The following is a 14,098-nucleotide window of genomic DNA, read 5'->3' as shown; positions in this document are numbered from 1 at the left end:
ATATTGGGACATATACACTTCATTTAGTAGACTGGCACATAGATTGGGCCCATTCATTTAGTAGACTGGCACATAGACTGAGCCCATTGGTAGAATAAGTACAACACATTGGTACATACACTTCATTTAGTAGACTGGCACATAGACTTGGCCCATTCATTTAGTAGACTGGCACATAGACTGAGCCCATTGGTAGAATAAGTACAACACATTGGTACATACACTACATTAAGTAGACTGGCACATAGACTGGGCCCATTGGTAGAATAAGTACAACATATTGGGACATATACACTTCATTTAGTAGACTGGCACATAGATTGGGCCCATTCATTTAGTAGACTGGCACATAGACGGAGCCCATTGGTAGAATAAGTACAACATATTGGGACATACACTTCATTTACTACACTGGCACATAGACTTGGCCCATTGATAGAATAAGTACAACACATTGGTACATACACTTCATTTAGTAGCCTGGCACATAGACTGAGCCCATTGGTAGAATAAGTACAACATATTGGGACATACACTTCATTTAGTACACTGGCACATAGACTTGGCCCATTGATAGAATAAGTACAACACATTGGTACATACACTACATTAAGTAGACTGGCACATAGACTTGGCCCATTGGTAGAATAAGTACAACACATTGGTACATACACTACATTAAGTAGACTGGCACATAGACTGGGCCCATTGGTAGAATAAGTACAATATATTGGGACATACACAACATTAAGTAGACTGGCACATAGACTGGGCCCATAGGTAGAACAGTTTAAACACTTAGAAATGTAGACCTGCATGGCCCCATGATAAACAACCATTGTAAATCTGACATGAATCAAGCAACTGTTGTTTACCAAAGATCGTTAAGGCAGATAATCTAGTTCACATCACAGGACAGATACAGGATATTGGAGTTACTATTAATAACCCAATATTTGGTTATTCATGTTAAATAATTCCTGTCTGAACACAACAAAATACCTGTTTTTTTCCACCACATTTCTGTGACGTCTGTCCTATTGTTGACAAAATTGAGTTTTCCAGGTTTTATTTATTACTTTTTCAATATATACAGTAATCTTGTATTTTCTTCATGTATACAGTAAGATCCCCTTAATTTCGTTCTGGATACTAAATGAGGCACAGTACAGTAGTACTGCAAGGACACTTCTATTGACTGGATAGATCGACAGTTGGTTAGAGCTGATATAGTATAACAATCTGAAGTCCAGGGTTATAATACCTGTAGAGAGACTGGGTCAGGGAACCACCGCTTCTCACATAATTTATATATTGTGATCAAAAGCTCTGGACTCGATTCTCCCTCTGGTCCAATCTCTTGCACATTTACTCTCAGAACAATGTTGGTTATTTTGTTTTGTATGTTTTATCTGCCACATGTACACCAGGCATGGTTTTCTATCCAGAAATGATTTATCGAAGCTGCTGCACTCATGTCAGTAAAACGTTTCCAATCATAGTTAGAGTTTTGGCAGATAGTTTTGGCAGTGAGTTTGGGGATCCTTAAGTCACTAAAGGATCAATATATCTGTATAACAAGTTCAGACCATTGTTGATGTATCGTGCTGCAGTGAAGCTGTACATGATTTATGTCTGCCCATGGAGGGACTAATGAAACAGGCATGATATAGACATATATATATTTAACATATACTAAGATATAATAATATAGTATATTATACAATGTACATATAATAATAATCCAATATATATTAAAGAATGACATAGAAACACAAGTGCTGAAGGACGATGCTTGTGTGACCTATGCTCTGTCTGGGCCTCAAACTACAGCACCAAAATCGCCTAGCTGAGAAATATCCTCACCTCCTACCACTAAGGCCTACACCAACCAACCTTCAATATATCACTATATAATTATATATATTGCGGTCAGAAATAGACTGGGTCATTCGCTGGCTATCATGTAGGTAGAGCTCTATTGGCTAGAGCTTCTGGCTAGATTTCTGAGGTCATGGGTTTGAATCCCTCAGTGTCTGGCCATTTGCAAAAGATTTCCTCTCTTGTTACAGTCACGGGTGCCTGTGACCAACCCTTGTTTCAAGTACTTGGTATACACTTGGCAGGGTGATATATACCTGGGTTGTAATAGTATTGTCTTCAGGAGCGGAGATTAGGAAATGGGAGAGGAATGAAGCTGATCTGAGGTAGCTCAAGAGTTTAGAGCATCATTCTAGCGTTTTAAGTTTGGAGGTACTTGTTTCGATTACCAGTATATGGTCATGCATTTTTTTCCTCAGTTACAGTACGTGGTATCTATGACCTGTGAACTCTAATGTTTAAAATACTGGTTGTATGCTTGTATGCTTGTATGCTTAGCAATTCAAGGGGATATCCAATCCTTACCTGGCCCCGTTTGTTACAGTTCAAGCGGTGCCTGTGATCAACCCACCTTTCAAGTAATTTTAGTATTCTTTTATTTAGCATTGGTTGAAACTTTTGATCAAAATATTTATGTTGGGAAATTTGTGTCCTTATTCAATTAATTCATCCATCAATAAGACATTAGTTTACTTTTTGTAACTTTCACTCCAGTATGGATGGCACTGCCTTGAAATGGATATGGAATACCTGTATTTGCTGCATTGATAACACCTGTATACCATGAAAGCTTTGCTGTTCAATCAGCTTTGACTTCAACTATCAAGTCATGGTATTCACAGCCGATATGAATGCCATCAGAATGTTATTGGGTTATATAGTGGTAATGTCATAAGATGGTAAATATATCTGCATAAGTCTAGCTATAATGCATTTATAACAAATACATGATGCTAACAATGTATGTGTAAAATTATGCCTTTATAATTATATGCCGGTATATATATATGTTATATTACCGGTATGTAAGATTACCCATGCAGTAACAATGTATGTGTAAAATTATGCCTTTATAATTCTATGCTGATATATACATGTTATATTACCGGTATGTAAGATTACCCAGTAACAATGTATGTGTAAAATTATGCCTTTATAATTCTATGCTGATATATACATGTTATATTACCGGTATGTAAGATTACCCAGTGACAATGTATGTGTAAAATTATGCCTTTATAATCATATGCCGGTATATATATATGTTATATTACCGGTATGTAATATTACCCAGTAACAATGTATGTGTAAAATTATGGCTTTATAATTCTATGCCGGTATATACATGTTATATTACCGGTATGTAAGATTACCCAGTCTCATTCAAACATGCACGTGGTAGATCCTCTTGTCCAGGCAAACAATCTTGACCCTTAGAGATTTCTCCACTGCTTTCTGCAGGTGTACTTACTGTAGTGAGATTCTCTTCCTCTCTGCTTCAGAACAGCCTGCACTCAAAAGTATAACTTTAGGTCTTGGAAACTGACAATTAAATCCTGAATATGAATAAACATCTGCCACCTTCACATCAGACAATAGAGCAGTTTAATTGTGGTGACCATTGACCAGCTGACAGTTCCCAGTCAAGTAATTATCACAGTTCTCCATAAAAGTAATTCTACAGCCACACAGAGATTTATACCATATACTCATGCTTGGTTTGTCCGCAAGGAAATTAAAGCAATATTTATATTATTATACAAATCTGTTGTAGATTGCATTCATGAAAGGGTGGTACCCCTCAGGGAATACAAGTAGCTACATGTATAGGTGTATGCTAGCTATCACATCTTAATCTCATGCATGGGCAAACTGGAAATATACGACCATTAAATACATGAATGTGTGTTTAAGCTTATACTTCCAACATTTCGGTTGCCAATTCTAACTAAGGACATTTACATTTTTTAAGGTCATGCAGTTAATTAAGTCTCAATTGTTAAAAAAAGGTGTGAATCTCACCAATTGATCACACATTGAACTTGAAGTCAATTTTGTGTTATGTTCCAAAGACATGTTTATACTGGTAAATTTTTGCCACTATCAATGGTTATTTTCCTTTTCCATAGACTAGCTCACTTAATTATACCCCGTTCACACAGACGCCGCTTCTACTACAATGGAAAAGCGTCCGAGAGCATGGCCAATCGGGGCCAATCCTAGGCCAAACATGGGAGGATCTCCATTAGCGTGGTTTGGTCGGGCCGAGATCACCTAGGTAGATAAGCTGCACGCTCTCACCACACTTATTTCGAGCATGCACAAAATAAGCATAGCCGGGTCATGGCCAATAAAAATCAGGGCAAAGTCTTATTAAGACCGTAATGGGAACGCCATTATCGTACAAGCAGCGTGATAGCATCGAGGTGAAATCTCTGTGGTCATAATAAAAACTATTTCGAGCCGTTGTTATTATTATTAGGCCAAGAATGTGGCCAAACGGGTCCTGAAAGTTGGGAAAGAATGGTAGAAATGCTTGAACACCCCTGATTTATATAGACATAGCCACAAATCATACTAGAAGCGTAATATGGTCAGCCCCAGCGTAGCGACTTCATCCTAGTCTTCTAGGTCTGTGTAACAACGTAGCATGGTCCTGTACGTCGTAGGGCTGGAACGGGTAACCAAGTACCCGGTTGCAGTTCGGTTACAAGTACTATCAAATTGGCAAATCCACGTACCCAAAAACCATCCCAAAAGTCAGTATTTAATGGATTCCCAAGCAAACTATCACACCTGACTGCTGATTGACAGACCTCAAAAACATTCATGATCAGTACACTTGCTTTACTATTGCATGTAAACAATAAATTTTGAATGTAAACATATAATCGACCAGTGTTCTGACCGGAAGTGATGCACAGAGATACGTGCACATAGCCTTGACAACACATATGAGTGAATTAAGTGAAACTACGAAAATGTCCGTCGGGAGGCTAGCGATATGTAACCAATTCATAACGATTTTGAGAATTTGCAACGTTTTACAACTGTATTCACCAGACATTGAGTATTGAGTTATCTTTGTTTGTGTTTATCAAATTGCTAGTTTTTGATGGCTTTAATGCCCCGATTTGATAACTTTTTTTAGATTGGGGTCATCGGCATGGTCTTTGTAAGGTTTGTGTGAACGGGATATTAGGGAATTCAAATCTCAAAAAAAGGAAAAGATTATTTGAAACACTTGTATCCATTGCTACGACTGTAAACCACATCGACCTACGTAATACGTAAGTCTCGACACACTTTCTAACGGATACAATCAAACTTCAATGATTCGAACTTTGCGGGACCATCAGGAAAAGTTTGAAACATTGGGACTTCGACTCAAGAATATGGAACATCATGATCATGTCCATAAGACAAAATGTGACTCTTATGTGACGAAACACAAGCTAAGAAATTTCATTTCAAATGCATAAACATATATTTACAGAAATAAGAAAAGAATGTTGATTAACACACTGAAGTTTTCAACTTGTATTTGTGATATTATCAAATTCAACATTTTTCGTTTGTCAAATAAATTTCCGACGCCTATACCTTGTGTTGATGTGGCTGATCACATACTATGTTGCTGAGAGTGATTCCCGTTGGCCATTTGTTTTCAAAAATATAAATAAATGGCTATCAATTTTATCAAAAATTCACACAATTAACTAGGTTAATTTAATTGCGTTAACAATAAACCAATAAACATACATCAGAGTTGTACATACCATTTCCTTTGACAAAGGCCATGTTTATGATGGAGTACTTCTTACAGAAAGATCAATGCTAATTGATTATCACTAATAAGTCTAATATATACTTCACACTGCTCTATTGAAGAAACCAATAGTGACTCTTCACTTGATACTGCAACAGTACTAGTGAAGGGGTTAAAATGACTGCGGGTCATTACATTGTTCTCGTACAGGTAAATATTTTACTTTGTTTTATTGGTTGTAAATTTGAACGTTTTCATAACAAACGGGTCTTGTTTAATGTTTATACTTCAAAACAGCATATCACTGGCTTAATATCGTCATCTCCAGCTTCTTGGTTATTAAGAAGAAGTCTTTAAAAGATTTTAACATATTTGACTCATGTGACCTTGAAAATAGGCGAAGGTCAATCATTTTAAGAAAATTGGTAGCCCTTCATCCCAGCATATGTTACTGGCCAAATATAACACCCTATAAGCCTCCTGGTAAAGCAGAAGAAGTTGTTTGAATGTTATAAACAATTTTGACCCTTGCAACCTTGAATATAGGTAAAGGTCATTCATTGAACAACCTTGGTATGTGACTTCATCTCAGCGGTTTCTGGCAAAATATCATCACCCTAGACCTATTTGGTTATTAAGAAGTCGTTTAAAGATTTTAACATATTTGACCCCTGTGACCTTGATATATGCAAAAGTCATTCATTTAAACAAACTTGGTAGCCTTTCTGGGGAAATCCAGACTTTGTTGTAAGTTCAACACATCGAGAAATTTGAATCTTCGAAGTTTGATTTATGAAAGTGTACAATTTGGTTGTAATCATTGGTGTTTCGATTAATCTACTTTGTCGGCATATCATGATTAGTTTGGCCAATAGAATGATTAATTGACTACAGAATATAGAATCAATCTTAGTCTTTATACTCCTGATTATATTATACAAGATTACTAGTAGAATTCTCCTCGTATTATACAACAGTACTAGTTTAGCAGTAGAATTCTCCTGATCATATTAGTAGAATTCTCCTCGTATTATACAAGAGTACTAGTTTAGCAGTAGAATTCACGTCATATTATACAACAAACCTCGTTTAGCAGTAGAATTCTCCTCATATTATACAAGAGTACTAGTTTAGCAGTAGAATTATTGTCATATTATACAACAGTCCTAGTTTAGCAGTAGAATTCTCCTGATCATATTATACAACAGTACTAGTTTAGCAGTAGAATTCTCCTGATCATATACAACAGTACTAGTTAAGCAGTAGAATTCTCCTCATATTATATAACAGTACTAGTTTAGCAGTAGAATTCACGTCATATTATACAACAAACCTAGTTTAGCAGTAGAATTCTCCTCATATTATACAACAGTACTAGTTTAGCAGTAGAATTCTTGTCATATCATACAACAGTACTAGTTTAGCAGTAGAATTCTCCTCATATTATACAACAGTACTAGTTTAGCAGTAGAATTCTCCTCATATTATACAACAGTACTAGTTTAGCAGTAGAATTCTCCTGATCATATTATACAACAGTACTAGTTTAGCAGTAGAATTTATTCCTATATTTCCTGCTGCTATATATATTGGCATCATCACGGTCAAAGGAAGGAGTTTCATAACATTATATTATTTTCGATCATTAATCAATCTTCGTTTAGGTTATATGATTGCTACCAAAGATCGATGATAACATTTCAATCGATTCCCATTTCAATGTACACTAGTTATAATAGTTTGACTACATGTAAATACCTCCTATAATCACCTGCTTATGACAAAGAATAAGTTCTGTTTCTGTTGTGATTATCTAACTAATTATACCATTCACAAAATGAAATATGAGGTGTACAACTGCCTGTTGTGTCAAAATTTCCAGCTAAAGTTTATTGGTCAAGTAGTTTTAGAAGGAGCTAACGAGATATACAGTCTCTAGAAATATTGAAATGCTGATTCAAGTATACCCCGTTAAGGGATGTTATAAAGTCAGTTTTGTCATAAACGAGTGTAACTTAGATTTGAAGGAATGCCTGGCTGATCATTTTTAATATTTAATCCTGCTGTAAATGCCAGTATAAATCTTAACTTATCTGTATGCAGAGTGCATAACACAGTATCGGTAGGTATTGAGAAGATAGTCAATCTCAACATTCATCTCCTAACATTAATGTGTACAGTTAAATCAGAGTTATCAATATATCATACAGTGAACTTCTATTCAACCATTACTGAAACCTAATGGTGTTATAGTATAGTCACATTTAGAGAGTGTTTCTGCAAAGTGTATGGCCTGTATTGGTCGATTGATTTCTCTTCCTCAGGTATAACGGTATACATTAGTGTTGAATGTGTAGCTAATGGGATTGTTACCATGCACACGATACAGGGCACCATATACCCGTACAACATAGGAAACAGCAAGGGGCACTGACTTAACACATCACACTGACTGGCCTTTAATTAAATATTAATGATACCTACATGCTAGGCAAATGTTTAATGCAAGAATACATGTACAAATGTACTGTTTATCAATACTGAAATCATGCATGTATAACACATTCTTATTTAATCAAAGAGACAGCGAAGGGCAAATCAAACTACTAAATTATAAATTACTCTATGAAAAGGTCCCTTAATTTGATCAAGGTAATAAATTACTAGACAATAAGGAATACAGTGAATTAAGTCATTTATACCTAAACATATAACTTAACAAAACATCTCGTCCTTAAAGCACCCTTATTCTTCTTCTTCTAGTTTGCATGATTGTCCCATCCCTAATACTGTCTACCATACCATGGCAATATTTGTTGAGAGTAAATATATGCTTTAAAATTTGAACCCCATAATATATTAATGAGTCATATTGAAAAGAACCTGTTTAAATTGATACCACTTGTGAAGAAGAGGTTAACGTTGAACTAAATGTTTTCAATGGTTTTGGTCAATATAATGAATCATGACATACAGATGAACATTAACCATGAAAGATGCTTGGCAAAGTAACTGACTTAATATATACTGGTAGTCAAGCATAAAAAATACCAAGTATAATATTATGAATAATTGCTGCTGTAATACATGGATGATGTATACATGATGTATACATGTAAAAGACTTTCTCAATATGGCAGTAACTTGTTCGTTAATCTAAAACTTGTATAATTTCAAAAAGTGAATTAATAAAAAAAGACACTTTTTTCATTTAAGTACTGTATCACATAGGGGAGTGGAAGCAGCCTATATTTATAGCTTCTATGATCGTGATCATCCTGTAATATGAAATCTTGTTATAAGGCCAACTTCTGTCCTCTGTGATTTTGGCGGTATAATGAGTTTGGCGGTATATCAGGTTTACCGTTAAGAACCCAAGTGTTCAAACAACAACTGAATTTATGCTATAGAAAATAATAATAACCTTCAGAATTTTATTTTTTTTCAAAATTGTAATTTAATGTATCAAATTGTTGAGCGTGCAAAACATACAGCTGATTACCTGGTCAGTCGGCAGTCACATGTAACAATACAATGTACACACGTACGTAACATTCCTGTCATCGGAATACACCTGTACTCGACTCAAATTGGCGGTATTTAACGAGGTCAAAATAGTGTGATTTTAACTATTTGTTTTGGGAATATATGATGCTGAATGGCAGTATGCAGGTTTGGTGGTTTAACGGGTGGCATTACTGTACATAATTATTGGGAATCTTCCACTAAAATTTCACCACGATAACATTTATTATTATAATTAAAAGGGATTACCTATGACAAGAAACAAACCAATAAATAATATTTCTACTGATAAAAACAAATTGCCTGCCTCGAGATAGAACAAGTGTACCTACTTATGGTCTAAGTTTGCCTCTAGTTCGATCTGTACATTTCCTGCCAAGTAAAACCTAAATGTATTAAACACTCTGAACATCACAGTTTGGCTGAAAACTACAGTGCGGTCTGCTGTTCGTGTAGATAGCTATAGGCTTTTAAGGATCCACAGTCATTGCAATAGAATTATTCCAACCAATATTTGATGTTGATCTGTGGGTACAAGCACCAATCGAAGCAAGCATACATGGTTGTTACAAATTCCTTTAGTCTGTCTATCCTTATCAATAGAAAGTGGCACACACTCACTTGTAATTCCTTCACAGGCTGCCTAGCTTTTTCATTATTATTGCGTTTGGGCTAGAAATTTGCATGTAAATTGGCAGTATTCATGGATTCTTTCTCAAGAATTTGGGAGGATTTTCTTGGATACAACACTGGATATATGTATATGTGCCAATACTCTTCCCTCTATCATTCCCATCTTTAGTACACCATGCCATGTCACAGCTCACTGTTGACATGTAAATCTATCAGAAATGATTCCACATTTCAAGATAATTACATTTACATCACAAAGGCTTTATGTGTGCATGTTTACTCTTGTTATTTCTTATATTCCTCTTGACATATCAGATCCGTCAGTTCAAGAGACCTTGTTTGACCGAACCATATATCCTAAGGGGACCAATCACCATGTCTGACGGATATCTGATTCATCAAAAAGCATCCTTAAAGGAACTGACTTTGTCAAATTCATCATGGATCCTTCAAGGAACTTTGTCTAGTCCAACAAATATCCTTAAAGAAACCCTGTCTGACAGACAGTGGCTGATGGCAGTGACCAGCTGCCATATCCCTAAAGAGACCTGCACTGTAAGACATACAGTGTCTGACTAAGGATCAGGCATCCTTAATGGGCCCTTGTCTGGCATCCTTAAAGGGAACTGGTCTGATAGACAGTGTCCAAATAGTGATCAGGCATCCTTAAAGGGAACTGGTCTGATAGACAGTGTCTTACTACAGATCAGACTTCCTGGATCAGGATCCTATATCATGGATATGCTCCTGTTGGTCTAAATTGGGATGAACCTGCACAGTAAGACATACAGTACTGAGGATCAGGCATCCTGAAAGGGAACTGGTCTGATAGACAGTGTCCAATTAGTGATCAGGCATCCTTAAATCATTCACCCCTGAAGACACATTTGAACTCTTCCAATTCAAAGGTTGGAATAGTCCATTATGAAATTTCAGGGGTGAATGAGTTAAAGGGAACTGGTCTGATAGACAGTGTACAATTAGTGCTCAGGCATCCTTAATGGAAACTGGTTGGATAGACAGTATACAATTAGTGCTCAGGCATTCTTATAATGGGAACTGGTCGGATAGACAGTGTACAATTAGTGCTCAGGCATCCCTGATGGGAACTGGTCGGATAAACAGTGTCCGACTAAGGTTTAGGCGTCCTTAAAGGAAACTTGTCAGATATAGTGTCTGACTAATGAACAGGCATCCTTAAAGGTAAATGGTCTGATAGACAGTGGCTGATTAGTGATCAGGCATCCTTAAAGGGAACTGATCTCAGACAGAGTCTGCTTAATCATCAGACATCTTTTATCGGAACTTGTCTGATAGACAGTGTTCAAATAGTGATCAGGCATCCTTAAAGGGAACTGGTCTCATAAACAGTATATCTTACTAGAAATAGCGTAAAATAAACATTCACTGTCAAATATCCAAGATAACCCCTTATCGGCCATTATGTTCATCAAAACCACCTTGAAACTAAATATGTTAAATAAGAGACTAACAGGAACCTACATAAGAAATTTGAGAAAGATCCTCGAAGTACGTACTTCCTGAGAAATAGCCATATCAAACATTCAATGTCAAAATCCAAGATGGTAACCTGTGATGGCCACCTGACGGTCATTTTGTTTCTCCAAGCAATGTCAAAATTAAACATGCTCAATGAGAAACTAAGGGATATCGTCTGCTGGACAACTGAACTACTCGTTAGTGAAGCGGACGTTACACCAATCATTCAATCAATCAAAAACTAAGGGAAACCTACATATGAAATTTGAGAAAGATTCCTCAAGTCCATTCACTGTCAAATCCAAGATGGCCGCCTCCCTGCCATTTTTTTTAATTGGACCCATCTTAAAAAAATTATGCACAATCCTAATTAATAGCTGAATTTATTTGATCATCATTTTGTACATAAAATACCCCTGCAAGTGTACATGTAATAATTATATGCATCACTGGCCATTTGTATGATAAAGATGATAGAGTAGGAAATTTCTATCTTGCACGCCATTTCATGCGACACGACATCACAATGGCTCGACAATGACATGACGTCACGAATTTGGAACTCTCCAATGCTGCAATGCGGAAAAGGCGACGTGATGAAATTAAAAACCTTTTACGATATATTTAGCGTACACGTTAGAAAGTTGTGATTAATTTTCCTGCGCAAACAAAGTTTGCCAATATGGGATATGCTTAAATCGGCTGGCTGATTTGTTTTCGTCTAAAAAGCTCTGGGGGTAAATTGATATTTTCAAAATGGTGGTGGCCAGTCCAAACGCGTTTTCATGGTTTCTGAGCTTATTCTGGTGGTTGGAATGAGAGAATAATACACTTTCATGCCCAAGGGTGTAGGATAGGAAAATTCCACCCTCAGGATTTTATCCTACACCCTTGAGCTTGAAAGAGTCTTATAATATTCAAAGCTACACAAATGTTTCAATGGTTGTGTTATATGGTCCTGATCTCTACGATCCATATTTACCAACTGAAAGTTTGATTGTCATTTCATACATATGCTAATTTATCCTTTAATTTGTCTGATGAAGGTGACCATTACAGTTCATACCATACTGGTGCTGCTATCATTCATTAAACCGTCACACAAATATATCAGGTCCGTATTCATGAACTCGTTCTCATGCTCAACTTTCAAGCATGGATTTGTGCTCAAACCAACTTTCTTGTTATTTGCTTAATGCTTAAATCATGTGACAGCTGGTCAGATAGCCAATTGGGAACATTTAAGATTGAATGTGTCTTGCAGTCTCTCCCAAATCCTTCCAAAAATTATGACATAATGTGATTTGTTAACTAATTAATCACCAGAACAAGAATTATTAATTGGGTTTGAAAACAGAAGTTGATTTTGAGCATGAGAACGATTTCATGAATACGGGCCCTGATTGGCTGTTCTAACAAACCAGTATAGTCTATATTTATCCATCTGAAGAATTGTTTCGAAATACATTAGGCACATATTGTAGGTAAAGTGACAACCGAGGCTAGCTTAACTGCGAAGACATTTAATTTTGTAATTATGTGGAAATTCAAAGCAAATTAGTTTTATCTACAACAAACACCATGATTATTTCATAACTGACACTAAGCTAATTGAAACAGTGTCTACTCGAAGTGTGAGGGAGATCCAGTGCCTACACCAACGTAAACTCTCCCAGTGAAAATATGAATTATAATTTCGATTCCGTATGGATTTCAAACCAATACCAAAATCATCAGTCGGTAATGATATAATTTCACATTTTTACATATTACGGATTACAACACTAGCATCACTGTCCACTTTCACTGCTTGTTATGTTAACCATTTGGATCATTTCAATGAAGCGTGGTGACCCAGTTTTTCACCGCATTAACTCTCAACTTGAATGAATGTGTAAATCCTACCGAGGGTTAGGCCTAGTCGTAAACCTATGTACTTTATCTGTAAGTTCGCTTTCTAGAAAACAACATGAATACCCCGTATCCGTTAGGTATTAATCAGTTATTCCTAACTTCCGTCTACTTCATACAAATATGCTATCTTACCTGAGTAGCCCGTCAAACGACCATTTCGAATGCTCTCGTGTTTATCCGCGTTGCATATTATGCCACCATTATGCGTGTCACATGACTAGTATCAGTAGAGAGCCCGAAATGGAATCGTCCAATTATAGGGAGGATTACTAAGTCATTACCGGTCAAATATCAAGAATAATGGAACAACATCTTACTTAAACTACACAAGAATATACATATAGATAATTATACGGATAACAGAACTGAAATAACACACCGAATGCGTCATATGAAGGAACTCGACATAAATCATGGTACGTCTCTGGTACAGCTGACCCACATAAATGTGAAGCCGTCCTTCTATTTAATTTTTACGGTAGATCATGTGACGGCGTGTTTTTTTATACGTGTTTTAAGTCACGTACGGTATATGTGTGTTCTATCATGCCTCGGACAGAACGCAGTGGACAGTGATTCACTCAGTGTGCCATGGTAACCGCGCTATAAACACAAGTTAATTATAAATACCATTCATTTATATTTCAATGGAATATAAGGAAAAGGACATCAGCAAGTCTACTACGTCTACGAAAGGTTGTGAGTGTGTGCATGGCAACGGATGTGTACTCGTGTGTATGAAATATTTATGATTTAGAGAGTAAAGTTTGGTTTTAAAAGTGTCTGAAGTTACCAGGTCAGGAGGCAATTTAGTCCAATTTGGGCCGCTTTACAGCGAGGAATCTGATAGGAGAAATGATGAAGTAAACATTCATT

The 14,098-nt window shown here is 36.3% G+C and overlaps 1 protein-coding gene across 1 annotated transcript in view; it reads right to left on the bottom strand.

The window, feature by feature from the left end:
- LOC110467329 (transmembrane protein 45B-like) overlaps positions 1-13,435 on the bottom strand; it is a 29,870-nt gene extending 16,435 nt beyond the window's left edge. The window contains exon 1 of the mRNA XM_021524431.1: positions 13,355-13,435. The gene's annotated coding sequence lies outside the window, so the exon portion shown is untranslated. The remainder of the gene's footprint in view (positions 1-13,354) is intronic.
- Positions 13,436-14,098: the final 663 nt, after the last annotated feature.

The sequence above is a fragment of the Mizuhopecten yessoensis genome, unplaced genomic scaffold, assembly GCF_002113885.1.
Source record: "Mizuhopecten yessoensis strain PY_sf001 unplaced genomic scaffold, ASM211388v2 scaffold11169, whole genome shotgun sequence".
NCBI classification, from domain to species: Eukaryota; Metazoa; Mollusca; class Bivalvia; order Pectinida; family Pectinidae; genus Mizuhopecten; species Mizuhopecten yessoensis.
This window is presented reverse-complemented; position numbering and strand designations above follow the sequence as displayed.